Genomic DNA, 14,870 nt, shown 5'->3' on the forward strand with positions numbered 1-14,870 from the left:
TAACAGAACTATGAAGAGCATGGTAGGTGCTTTAAAAGAGCCCCTTAGAAGAAAGTGGGACCTTCTACTGCCATGCCTTCTCTTTGCATATAGAGAAGTCCCTCAGGAGGGAGTAGGACTCAGTCCCTTTGAACTTCTCTATGGCCATCCAATCAGAGGTCCACTGGCCCTGATTAAGGAGGGGTTGGAGAGTGTTCCTTCCCCCAAGCCAGTCAGAGTGACTGACTATGTGATAGGTCTCCGGAGGAGAATGTCACACATGATGGCCGAGGCAAGTGATAACGTGAAGGCTGGCCAAGCTCTGGTCAAGCATTGGCACAACCAGAAGGCTAACATGGTTGAGTTTACTCAAGACCACCTTGTTCTTGTTATGGTCCCAACAAGGCAGAGGGCCTTGCGGAACAAATGGATAGGACCCTTCAAGGTGGTGGGTAAACTTGGAGAGGTGAACTATCTGGTGGACGAAGGTAACCCTAAGGAGGCTCCCAGAGTGTTTCACACCAACTGTTTAAAGGCTTATCGCTCCAGACCTGACATAGGAGCTTTGCTTCTAGTTTCAGCTCAGAAGAAGGAGGAGGAGAGTGAACTTCTGCCTGACCTCCTCCGAGGCTTACCTTTAGATGAGCAAGTGGAAGGAGTTAATCTCTCTTCCAGTCTAACAGCTGACCATCAGGATGAGTGCAAGTTACTGTTAAATCAGTTTGCCTCCCTGTTCTCACTCTCACCAGGCTTGACCCATTGGGGCCAGCATGACATACTCACTGGTGACTGATTGCCTTTCAAAAGCAGGGGGTACAGAATGTCAGACAATGTAAGATCCCACATAAGGAATGAGGTCAACAAGATGCTTGATCTCGGGGTTATAGAGATCCCTACTAGCCCATGGTCTAGCCCAGTTGTGCTTGTACCAAAGGTAGGATCCAAAGATTTGAGGTTCTGCATGGACTATAGAGCTCTAAATGCAGTCACAAAGACTGATGCCCATCCTTTGCCTAGGACAGATGAGCTGGTGGACAAACTTGGTGCAGCCAAGTACCTCAGCACATTTGACCTAACGTCAGGCTATTGGCAAATAGCCCTGACAGACCATGCCAAGGAGAAAAACAGCATTTTCCACCCCAGCTGGCCTCTACCAATTCAAGGTAATGCCTTATGGACTAAAGACTGCACCTGCTACATTTCAGAGGATGGTCAATCAAGTTCTGAATGGGATGGAGGACTTCTGCATGGCATACTTGGATGACATTGCAGGGTTCAGCCCTACATGGAAAGAACATGTTGAACACCTAGGTTATGTATTGCAGGCTCTTGAACAGGCCCATCTGACCATAAAGGCAAGCAAATGTGAAATTGGTCAGAGTTCAGTGGTCTACCTTGGACATGAGGTAGGAGGAGGTGAAATAAGGCCATTGCCTAGCAAAGTACAAGCTGTACAAAACTGGGCCACCCCTACTACTCAAACCCAAGTGAGAGCCTTCTTAGGTCTCACTGGGTCTTACAGGAACTTCATAGAGAACTATGGGACCATAGCTTCTCTCGTGAATGTCATCTCTTCTCCCAAATTTCCTAAAAAAGGTCAGGTGGAATGATGAGTGCAATCAAGCCTTTGAAGGTCTAAAGAAAGCCCTTTGTCAAGCTCCAGTCCTAAGAGCTCCTGACTATCACCAACCCTTCATTGTACAAACTGATGCTTCTAATGTAGGTATAGGTGCAGTCCTTAGTCAACTGGATGAGAAAGGTAGGGAACGCCCCATTTGTTTCATCATCAGGAAGTTAAAGGATCCTGAGACAAGGTGGGCAAAAATAGAAAGAGAATGCTTTGCTATTGTGTGGTCACTGAAGAGGTTTAGACCATACTTGTATGGATCTACCTTCATTATTCAGACTGACCACCAACCCTTGAGATGGCTGATGCAAATGAAAGGGGAAAACCCAAAGTTACTCAGATGGTCAATCTGCCTTCAAGGATTTGATTTTTCCATTGAGCACAGAGCAGGAAGTCACCACCAAAATTCTGATGTCAATCTACCACAGATCCAGTACATCCCATCTTCCATGGAGTACTGGAAAGGGTTACTTCGTATCCCTTTTTATCTGTACCTCCTAGAGCATTGTTTCGCTCTTTTAACATTTAGACTTGGCTGGTGGCAGTGGTATCTACCCTAACTTTTCTACCGCGATTATATTAGATAAACGTGGTATTGTTTTAGGCTATTATATTAGCCTGGAACATAAACCCGCTTGACCAAATTGTCTTTCTCTTGGCTCCGATCGGGTTTATTCGCCATTTATTTTTGTTAAAGTCCTTCTTGTGTTTTACTTTGTGCAGCAAACAAGGTTCGCCTTCTTTGTTCACCGTCTTTTGGCGGACTTCTGCAGAGAAGCCCTCCACTTGGCGCTGGGTGTCTAGGTGGGCTGAATGTGAAGGAGGGGTGTAGTCACCCCGCAACAGGGTATCCCAGGAAACCCAACTCGCACTTTGCCATGATTGGCTGAGGTGGTTGTCCAGGCCGGACAACCCCCCTGCTGGGTGATTGACAGCCAGGCTGTGTGAATGGGGGTTTTGCGCATAAAATGCAGGTCTCTTGGACTAGAAGTCAGAGTCGCCACTGGAACTACAAGGAACCGAAGCGAAGCAGAGAGAACGATGACTGCTGCAACTATCCCTTCCCGGTGAAGCCCTGCTGCAGTCCTGAGCTATCTATCCTTCGTCGACCATAGAAGATCCAGTCCGAGTCTTCTTCCCTTGAGCTTGGTGGAGATAACCAGCTCATCTTCCACAGCCGGAGGATCCTCTTCCTTGGTCAAAATCGCTGCACACTGCTGTAGTGGTCCGGATAGCAATTTGAAGAGCCTCTCCTGTTTTTAAGGAGAACACCTTTTATTCACCGTCGCTGCTGCCGGCCTCATCCCTGTCTGGTGCAGATCCCTTCAGACGTCCTCCTTCACCTTGAAGCTCCAGAACCGTGGGTCTGCGGGAAACCATCAGGAACAACTGCCAGGGCACCAGCTGCACCATTGGAATAAGGTACTGTGTTCTGCTTGAGGAAACAGGGTGAACACCTTTTCTTCATCTCCAAGGCTTGCCCTTGCTTTCCCTCCTTCTTATAACTTTTGCTTCCAAACATTGACAATATCAAAGTACTCTTGGCTACGTTGAATCCTGAACTTTCTGAATCTGTGACCCTCGACAACAGGCTCCTGGTGTCACTTGACCCTGGCTCCGGCCCTCTGACTCTTGAATTCCTGTCAACGAGTGATTCTCGATTCTGTCTGCCTAACTATAATATTGCCTGTGATTTTTGCCTCCAACTCCCTCTGGGTATCTCAGGTGATAAGTGTGTTTTTGCCCCGGTAGCATTTCATGTTACGGATACGCATTTATTCAGTAGACCTAACTGTCAAAAAGTGATCGCAATTGTATTCACGGTAACGTGTTTTGTTGATTACACCGGTCCATTCAAACACAGGGTACTTACCTTGAGACATACTGTACAAAGTGAATTGGTTAGTTGTAGTATATTTTTCGTGTGGTTTTAAATTTAATAGAAGTGTTGTATTTATAACAAATGGTTTAAAAATGAATGTACTTCTATTTTTCTACCTGAAACCTTGAGTCAGTGTTTGCTTCAGTCACAGTAATTGTGGTCTATTTGTGTAATCTCTGCTACTGCTCATATACTCTTGAGATAAGCCTGGCTGCTCCGCCACTGTTACCACTCTGACATAGTAGTACAGGCTTGTACCAAAGGTAAAACTTGTATTGCCACCTGTAGTCTTAATTATGTGTAGTGATCCCTAAGGGCACTGCACAGGATTCTGCCTAACACCCTCCTTTTCTCTTCTTTCTTCCATCTCCCCCTCCCCTGCTAGCACCCCCCGTCTGTCACAGTAACTGGCTACCTGGTTCCCCCTAAGTGCTAAAGGGCACGAAGACCCCCGCACAGTCCACCCCCTCCTCACACTTAGCATGTGGAACATCACCCCCTGAAACCCATGCAATCCCTAGTATTTGCCCTTCTGGCCTCTCTGTAGTACCTACCTAGCCCATTTGGCCCTCTCTCCCACTCCAACCCCCCTTTCACTTGCACTCTCTCCTCTTTACCCTGCAATTCCCGTCCCACCCTAGCACTTTGCATTCTCACAGACTGGCACCCCCTCTCCCTCGCACTTCTTGCTACTGCACTTGCACGATCTGAATGTCACATGGCCTAGTAGGACCGTTATTGTTATCTTCTCCCTAGTTCCTCCCCCTGTTTTGACTTGTGGCACCTTCAAACACCATTTATCTATAGGTGCCTTACACATTTTCAATAAAAAGAAATAAAGTTTTTATAGTCAAATCCACAGGTTTTATAATTTGCACTGGTTCTGTTTATGCTATTTTAGTTTTTCGAATTTATATGAAATGTGTTGTAAAGGGAAGTGCTGTTCTCTTTGGAAAAAGAGCAACGTGGTTGTTTTGAGAAATAATTGTTTTTTCTATGTGATTGGCTGTCACTGCCACCTATCTTTGCTGCCGCTGAAAAAGATCAGATTGCAAGGTAATGATGTGCATTCCATTAAATCATGAAGAATAATAAGCTATTTATAACCTTGTATGGTCAATAATATTTACAATTCTTGATATGCTTATATCACTGTTGATCTGCCGAAAAACCAGTGGGCCTGATTTACAAAAATCATTTTACAATGGCACAATCCCATTGGACAACTTTTTATCAATCAGGTCCGTTATCTATTTCTTTAGGTGTGGACTGAAAAAGTATTTGATTGTGTAATAAAAAGATAATTGCGAATGAAAAATAAAATCATAACATATTATGGATGTTATTAAAACGTCCCAAGAGGCCACCCAAAGCCTCATCAACTAGATGCTTTTTCATCAGGAAATAATAATGAAGAAAACCACAAGTCACATGAAGTCTGACGTGTGTTAATTGCAAAGGAGATGAGTCACTTTGTGGGGCTAGAGAAACTCTGTAGCTGGGGAAATTGCACTGCATTTCTGAACCACGGACTTAGGGGCTGTAACTGTAACCCTTCAGTCCCTTCTCCTTGCACTACCCAGAGCCGCAGTGTCCTGGCTGCACTAACTTAGAGCATTGCTGTCCTGATTTCCCCTCCCCTCTCCCTTGCACTTCCCCCCTCACTTTCACCCTGCGCTTCTTGTTCTCGCACTTGCACGATCTGAATGACACAACCCCTAGTAAGATCGTTTGTCTTGACCTCGCACTGTCTTCCCTCCCTTGTCTTGTCGCCCCTAGAAACACTTATGTACAGGTGCGTTATAAATGACTTATCATATCATAACCCTATTTCAGCCCCCTTGACTTTCAATTTGCGATCCATTGCTGGCCAGCTAGATTTGCACATAAATCCATGCATACATTCATACAATGTGAAATTATGGGTATTATGATTTCTTCAAAGATATACGAAGGCCATGTACATCACCATATTTCTAGCAATAATTAATGCATATGAATCGCAAACTGTTCCTCTCTACACCTTGATAAATGGGGATCTATGTGATCACTGCGCCGGCAAAAATTCAGAAAAAGAAAATGCTGACTACAAAACTGTGAGGCGCAGTGATCACACAGATGACTTGTTCCTGCTTCCCCAAGACTGCTTCCCTCTTATGTATCTACTTACCTTTCGGCGGCACACCTCTGTGTGTGCCGTCGACTCTCTTCTGTGCCTGCCATCTTGGTCGGAACTGGCGCCGCAGGGTCCTTTTTCGTTTACTTTTTACTTTTTTGTCCCCCGCAACCGCCAAACCCATTGCACCAAACAAGGGCAGCAGGCGACACAACCCCTCAACCGCTGTGCTCCCCTTTTTTGGTGTAAGGGGATTCAGAATTGTGTTGGCCGCCGAATGCGCAGTAAACACACATTCACCATTTTTAAATTGACATTTTATGCGGATACCGATAAATGACACATGCAGTGCTCTCTCTTGGAAGATGTTGGTTATTGGTTGTATTGAATCAAATTATCATTTTTCACATAACCAGCAAGAAAGAGACTGACTAGATTGCTGTAGCGCAAGATCCTAAAGGGAGCGCGGCAAAGTACAAAATAAAAATCCACACTACTTGCTAGTGTCATCAACATATAGTACACATTTTTCGCTCTGTAAATTCCTGTCTTAACGAGGATTTCCAGAGAGAGAATTCTCTCAGATCAATAGCATCATCTATCAAGCGTAAAATGAAAGATAAGCACTGAGACTCAAGATGGCTGCCTTCCAAATACTGAGCACAGAGCGCTAAGGAAGGAAGGAAGGCAGTGCATGGACAATTTAGCAACGACTCCATGCTCTGAAGCATGAGTATTCTAATTTCCATGCAAATGCGTGATTCTAATGGATTGGCTGTACTTCTCCTGTGCAGCTAAAGTAAAGGTGTGCTCTGCTAATATCAATAGTGGGTTAGCTGGGGGGGGGTCAATGGCTGACAACACTGCTGATCTCTTCTGTATGCAGATATTCATATATGGAGAGGAGCCTAGAATCACCTGTGAACACTTTAAAAAGGCACTGCAAACTAGATTTCTTCTCATTCATGTGGTTATTTCCAATTCTACCTCCCCTGGGTGTAGGGCTGCAGGGGTATTTCCCAGGAACTGCCCGAATGCTGGTCATAGCATCAGGATAAATCCTACTGACATTCCACAGGAATCAGAGTAAGCAATACTCACTGACTGGGTGGTAGGCCTCGGGTAAACAAAGCGTACATAGTCTAAATTTTAAAAATGCCAGGAAGGGGTGTTGCTAGATCTGGAAAAGATCCGGGGCTATGCTATTTTGGAGACTGTCGGGACTGGGGTCTAGCTAGCCTTTTTGGTTGTAACCCCTGAGCTTCTATCCGGGGCTAGAACTAAAAGACCCGGGGCTATAGCCCCCTTAGTCCCCTCTAGCAACGCCTCTGATTGGCAGAACACTTTCTTTTTTAGACGTTCTATTTGAAAATGTGGGTGCATGTGTATATCTTTTGATTGACCCAAAATATATGTGGTATGCCATTGTATTGCTCTGCTTGTATCTCTTAGACATTTGGGTTTCGATCTTCAGCAAAGATCAGTGCAGATCCTGCACATGACAGCCTCCAATACCTGAAATACCTGTCAGGGGTTAATGAGCAGGCTGCTGAATCGTGTGTGTAACTTGCTTTATTGACAGGGCCTCGGGTTTGACCCTGTCAAGGAGAGGCCAAGGTTCCCTCCCAACATGTGGGAAATGGTCTGCCTGGGCCAGACTAAATCCAGACCTACCACAGAGGTGGCGTGGGTGAGCTGATGGGGATCCCCACCCCTGCTCCCCAGTATTTGAGGAGCCATGTCTGTACCTTCGTATTGCTTTCCCTGTTGCAATACCTATCAGTCTCTATCCCGGTCAGGCCTTTCTCTTCTCCCGAGATACTAAAGCTACCATCTTGAAATAGGCTCCCTTGAACCTCTGTGAGGAGCTGCCATCTGACAAGTGTGCAAAGCCCTGGCTTTTTTGATTTTCATTGAATAATAAAATGATGCTGGTAGTTCCATCTCAGTGTAATCTGCTGATCAAATTCCCCTTTCACCAACTCCAGGCCAAAAGCCTAGAATGTATCTGTGCCCAGCTGCCTCCATATCATGAGTCACAGCGCCTGCCCATGCCACAGGGCAGGTTCAGATGTCATAGATGCTCAGGTGACAGCGATAGTAGAAGTGTCTGCCACACATGGATGGCATTTAAGATATGCATCCCTGCACCAAAATGACAATGATCATAAGAAGTCCATGATGGTGGCAGGATAATCTCTAAAATAAAGCTATGCTTGAGTTTAGGCATAGTGCCTGGTACTACTTATGATCACAGCTGCCACATTCCAATTAATATTGCACATGTTTCAGCACCTGTGCTCTGGAAGGTGATGTGTATTCTGGTCAGCCGGGCATAGCCCGCAAATGACAGGGGAGGAACCTGGAGGGCCGGGTCTCCTCTTGGATCTCTTTCTGGGGGCTGGTAATACCCTACGTCTGAGACAGTCGCTCAGTAGGCAGCTGTCCTGGGCTAGGGCATCAAAGGAGCAAAGTAGCACACCCATTCAAGGGAGTAGCCTCACACCAGGTTGTGCATTTCTTAAGGTCTCTGTTCTCAGTGAGAAGGGATTGGGTCAGGATTATGATAGGTACAAAGGATCTGTCTCTTTCCTGTCCCATCTGCATCCACTGGAGCAAAGTACTTTGGGTGTGACAACAGAAGGGCAAAGTACACTCCATCGAAGAGGCAGGATTTGACTGCTAAAGCAGTTTAGCTGCAGACCAATCCCAGAGGATTTTTGCCTTTAAAAGAAGGGGTCTGCCACTCCTTCAAGAGATTCACTCAGATTCTCTTAGATCCTTTAAGTCAGCAGATTTGTTCTGAAGATCTCAATGGATTTCCTTTGGGAAAATTGCTCTTTCCAAAACACTCAGCCCGAGGTGAAGAAAGAATAGCTGAAGACAGAAGGACGATCTGTTCCCTACCACTCCCAGGGCACATTGGAGTAACCTTTGCTGTGGATCAGGTTACACCAATTTGCACCGGAATCTGCTGAGCTGGGAGAGAAGACGGTGCATGGAGCCATCCTGTCCTTGAGTCCCCCTGAGTGGGCCTCACAGCAAGGGGAGTGCCAGACCATCTCAAGCTCCTTGTTCTACCGCACCAAACCAGTTGTTCAGTTTTCACCTCACCTGGAAAAAGAGGGAAGTCACTGGCACTGATTACTGTTCTCCTCCACCACTTTAAACTTGCTTGCACTTTCATCCAGCTCAACACAGCATTGTGTTTTAGCTAAAGCTCATCACTTGCTAGGCCAAAAGTGACGGTTCAATGCCGGGACCCGAACTGAATCAATGGAAAGTCACACGCCGACTCTAACCAGGGAATACAACCATGGCTCGACCCAGCTAGCCCCTGAAATTTCTTGCCGGTTTGTTCGCACATCAACGCACCCAAGATCACCAGTTTGATGGCGGTCGCTCACTGCCTCAAACCACTGGTGGCTAAAGCCTGACTTGACCTGGCCAACTGTGAAGCATTCCTGAGACCGCCCGACCTGCATCTTTGTGAGCCGCCCTTCCACCTCACAGATACACCCACGTTTGTCCCTACTCAGCGCCCACTTGCTGCTGAGAACCTCACGATCCAACGTGCCCAAACTGTGCTTCATCCGCTAGTATCTACTTTCAACATTGGGTCTGACTGCGTAATCCCACCAAGATCTGAATCCAGGCACCGTTGACACTGAAGTGCTCCTTTGGGTCACTTGGACCCTAGAGAATGTTTGGGTCATGATCACTCCTGTTTTCTGCCAATATATCCTTTTTTGTGGCTGGTGATTTACCTGCCAGCCCTGGAAATATGCTCAGAGTGCTACTTTCTCCAATCTGTTGCATCTTCTCTGTTCTTCCTTTGGGCTCGGTTTTTGATGAATAGATAGATGCAGATGCTGTGTTTGATTACAGTATACATATTTTTATAGATCCCCAATTAGATATTCCCTTTGTTTTGGACTGTGATAGTTTGTTGTTTGGGCCACTACAGGTTCACCTTCACACCTCGCTTAAGAGCATAGCCTACCCTCAGCCCACATCAACACAAAAGACAAAGGAGGTATATCTCTTAACGATCCCTGGTATACATATACCTTTATGATTGTGTTGTGTGTTGGTTTGAAGGAGTATGAGGGCTGAGTGGGCCATGTTAACCCTACTCATCCTTGTATTTCTGGAGAGCAGAATCCAATTTGTCACACTATTTTGATAAATAATGGCAGCAGAACCATGGAGAATAAAACTACAAGTACCGCAATATACCTGGATCCAACGGCCAAGACAAAGCATGGAACAGTAAGAACAGACTGCTTAAACAAATGGAAATGGACTTGGTATCCCCATTCCAAAGTCGAATGGGAAACCAAACACCTACTAGAAGCAGCCAGGCATACCACAGAGGAGCACGGGAGCAGCAGTTATGGTTCTGGAATCAGCAGAGGACAAAAAAGCCCTACGGAGACCAGGGACCTCTGCCCAAAGCATTTGTGGCCATTGATTTACTTAGGCTGGGAGGGAAACAGAGAGCAAACAATGCCAGCCACTGTGTGGCAGGCTGGATGCACATGGCAACTGAAAAGATGGAAAGCTAAAGGCCCTGGTGAAGACTTCCTAGGGAAATTCCATCCCAAATGAGAAGGAGATGGAAGAAGAATTGGCATAGAAAGAGATTGTCCTTGTGAAGCAGCTGACACATGTACTCAATGGGATTTGAGAGAAGCTTCTAGACAAGAGGGCAAGGGCTATAAACAGAGTCAGTTGTCAGTGAGCGGCGTCTTGGCGAGGTTGGATGGGCTAGATGAAGATCAATATACAAGAGAGTATGGACCATGTGTAGGAGAATTTTGAAGAGACTTTTGGAGGGAATTAAGGTAACCTGTTGGGATTGAGAAAGTTGTTCCAATCGTGTGTGAGTGATAGAGTGTTTGACAGTAATATTGGAAGGGGAGAAGGAGGGCTTTAAGAGTAGGAGTTTGAGAGAAGGGAAGAGGGGGAGAGAGAGAGAGAGAAAGAGAGAGAGAGAGACAGAGAGAGGGAGAGAGAGAGAGGGCAAGTTGGGTTGAGTAGGGGCAGGTGTAGTGTGGGCAGATCTAGAAGGAAGTGGATAAGATCAGGAGAAGGGGTGTAGAGAGGAAGAGATCAGGAGGGTGATGGAGAGTAGACCCAGGGCATGGTGGAGAGAGTTATAACACCACAATATGGAGTGGAGTGTGGAGAGGAGACACACAGAGAGACAGAGGTAAGGGTGTAGCAGAGAGGAGACAGGCATAGGGAGAATTATATGGTCTGGCAGGAAAACACCTCTCCTCTGAACCCCCAGTTTGGTGCCTGCAATGTGCAGTGGAAAGAAGAAACTCACAAATGACTCTAGTGCACCAAAGTTTGATAAGGAATTTCTTCTTATTTTAGAAGAACACAGCTACTTAAATATGATAAAAGCATGGCCCTATATGGCCCAGTTCATCATTTCAGGAGGTACAGCCTCCAAATGCAAACATACGTTATAGCGGGTTGCATAGAGTGCACAAACTCGCAGACTTTACCATCTGCCCAGCTTTATCTTGTCAAAACTCCCCAGCCTTGTACCAGAATGCTCCATGCTCCAGTAACATAAACATCTTGCCCTCTCTTAAAATTGGTCTCACATTCTCAAGCCACACAGATCCAGGAGTAAGGTTGCAGCTACAATGAAAATAGACAGAGAACTGAGGCCTTTGAGCTTCATCACTTGAGGTACTACTTTCTCTGCTCATAAATCAGTTTAACCATCTAAATGCAATTCCAAACACAAAATGACTGACAATTGGCTCTGTAGGTATTGCTCAGAGCTTATCAAAAAGAGTGTGAGTAAATGGTTGGTAGGTGGTCATCAGGAGGAAAAACATGCCATGAAAATCTGACTTCCCACTGGTTCAAATATAATTTCCATGAGGGAGTTAGATGGCTACAGCATTAAGGGCCTCCCCAAGGCAGGGAGCGATTAGACAGTAGGGGTACCCTGGCTATCGAAGGATGCATAGTAGCCAGAGCATTTGTAATAGGGAGCACTGACTAAGAAGGTGGGAGTCCCCTTCAAGGATGCTGGAAGGTTTATACAGAACACCCCTAGACTTGGAGCCCCATTTGCCTCTTTTATTTGTATATCATTTACAATAAAAAACTGAAAACCGATTTTGTCAAGCGGCGCATTGAGAACATTGCTACAGAGTTATGTTTTTCACATTCAAATCAAATGTTTGAGGTGAACTCAGCGTTTTATTCTTCAAAGATGGGGAGGGACCTTGAAATTTAAGGACTTGTAAGTATGCCTGTATTAGTTATCAGATTCAAAGAATGACATTGCTATATGAATGAAAAGACTTGCGGGGAATCATGACAACTGTATTTCATATTTTAAGGATGGATGACAAAAAAGTACAACTCAAAGACATAAGTACCTGTCAAAATGTATCTTGGATAAAAAAAACAAGTCTAAAAATAGGGGGGGCACAGCGCACAGCAGTGTTAAAATGTCTTTAATCTGAGTATTAACAACATTAGTTTGTTTAGGGTGCTGAAGAGAAACAAGGAACTTTGGCCCATGAAGTCGCTAATGTCATGAAAAGAAACTATTAATGCCCTTAAGTTATGGACACTCCGGTCCCCTGCACACCCTTATCACTGTTGATAAAAACAGTCAAAATTAAATGTGCAATAGCATGTGTTATAATCAATATGTATGTAAATAAACTTAGAATATTCGTAAAAAGCGTGGCACGTGGCTATTCCCTGTCCATTGCAGGACTCAAGATACTGTCAAACAACACAAGTGGACATGGCGATTCCGTATATACTATACACCACTTCTATATGCTTTGGCATTCCATGTATTTTCCAACCATGTCAATATAGATGCTATACATTAAAAAATATCAAACAGTTATCACATACAGTGCAAAATTCATAGACATATTAACACAGGTATAACCTACATTATATGTAGGCGCGGTTGCGCTCGAACAAGATGGTTGTCACTGCGTAAAACTCTGCAGCCCGGCATCATCTAACAAATAATATCGCCAGCAACTGGGTGCTGAACACCGTGCAAATTGACTGCCAGGCCTGGGTACATCTGGAATCGAGTCAGCCAGCTCTTGAATCTGCCTGACCCTGGATCGTGCATACAAGACCTCATCTAACCCTGGGCTGCGCAAGGGGAGTGACCTGACCACACACCCTTCACCCCTTCTGTGCATTGCGGTCAGCGGTGCTAAAGAGCTGAGCGGCATACCTTGTGCCATGCCTGGCATCAGCTGGGGACTGCGGGCACCACCACCGGTCCGTGCGGCGAGAAATATCACAGGCCCAACATCATGGCATCGACTTGCCTGCCACTCTGCCCTCCCGCGCCTGTCTGGCGCCACTGAATCAACTTGGCACTCAGCGATGCAGGGACTCCCAGTGGAGACGATGAGTGAAACTGCACGGTGTGCGGTGGCCACTGCCATCCCCCAACCTGCATACCGGGGCAGCACTGGCCAACTGGCGGGCTCCTTCGATGTGCTCCTAGCTCGCCCCATCCATCAGAGCACTCCCAAATCCTTCGGTGTTGCACGCCTGCCGTGATATACATCTGCAACCTGGGCCCTTGTACCCCACAGCCCACCCCACCAGGCTATAGTGAGCATTAGGTGGCGCACTTATCCTTTCGGCTGCAGTGGACAGAGGATCACTCCACAATGCAGCATTAAGTCCTACTCCCAGGACACCTCCACCACAAGCCCCTGCACTCCATTGTGGCTTGGGGCTAGCACTTGATTGGCACACAGCAGTGGAAAGCTAGGACCCTGGCACCCTGGGGGACCCCCTGACAATGTAATTTACCTCTGCTCAGGACCTGTGCCGGCATTGCTGCCACCTGCCCCAGCCTACTGGAGGGAAAAACACAGGGAACAACACAGAGGAGCCTCCATGCAAGGCCAGGTTCTGTGCAGATACTTCCCTGCCAATCTCAACTTGATACCCACATTTCCTGCTCTTCCTGCTCCTACCTGCAAGGCAAAAAACCTCGGGGTCATCTTCGACTCCACACTCTCCTTCTCTCCTCATATATCTGACGTCTCTAAGAAGTCACATTACCAGCTGCACCTCCTCAGAGGTATTCTTCCCTTCCTCTCCTTCCCCCAGAAGCTCACTGTCTCCCGAGCCCTGGTTCTCTCGAAGCTGGACTACTGTAACAGCCTCTATCTTAATCTGCCTGCCTCCACTCTCCGCCCTCTGCAACTCATCCAGAACAGAACTGCACCAAAACTGCACTGATTCTGCAACTGGGCCACTCTCACCGACCTCGGTCCTGGGCCCAGTCACTCTTCACTTGCACTGCCTCCCTGGCAAGCCCTGCACTGCGGGACTGTCTCTGTATCACTACAGCCCCCCCCCCCCAGCACTTGTCTGCACTTACCTTCACTTGCCACCAGCTGGCCCTATTTATTTATTATTTTATTTCTATTCTACTTATTTGTTCTGCACTCCCCCCCCTTCCCCTTGCACTTTTTCCCTTACCCCTGCACTTGCGCGGTCTGAATGACACCTGGCCTAGTAGGATCGTTGTCTGTCTTCCCCTTGTCCCCCCCTCCCTGCCTCGTCGCGCCTTGAAACACTTGTGTATAGGCGCGTTACAAATGCCATATCATATCATATCATATCATATCATTTCTCAAGAAGCCCTACCCTGCTGATCCCACCCGACACCACTGCCACAGTAACCCATTACTACTGGCCAGCGACACAAAGACTAAAGGCGCTGACAAGAAACAGAGCTTGATCAATATGTTTGCTAAACCAGCACCCAAGGCTATGGGGGAAACAGCAGACACTGAGGAGGCTGCTAGTGGAGCGACCGAACAACATGAGCCCAGCGGATGATACCACATGATGGAGTACATGCGCGAGGGGTTACCAGCCCTGCATGCCAAAATAGATGACATGAGCAGATCGAGCACCTTGATAAAATCCTGTACGGACAGATCCGACGCCAGCATCACAGAGGTAGTGTCCAGAGTGCAGGCAACCGAAGATGTGGACAGTACACTAAGGGCTGCCATCATTTCACTCATGAGGCAGGTACAGTACATCAGCAAGAGGAACGATGACCTCGAATCGAGGTCCCGTCGCAACAACCTGCAAAGTATTGGGATCCCCGAAGACAACATTGCAGGGCCTGTGGAGGACTACATGGAGCGTACCCTCATGGCGCTCCTTGACAGTGCCAAGCTGTCACTGCACTTTGCAATTGATTGGTCCCCAATCCT

Source organism: Ambystoma mexicanum, chromosome 9, assembly GCF_040938575.1.
Source record: "Ambystoma mexicanum isolate Mex_15411 chromosome 9, UKY_AmexF1_1, whole genome shotgun sequence".
Classification (NCBI taxonomy): Eukaryota; Metazoa; Chordata; class Amphibia; order Caudata; family Ambystomatidae; genus Ambystoma; species Ambystoma mexicanum.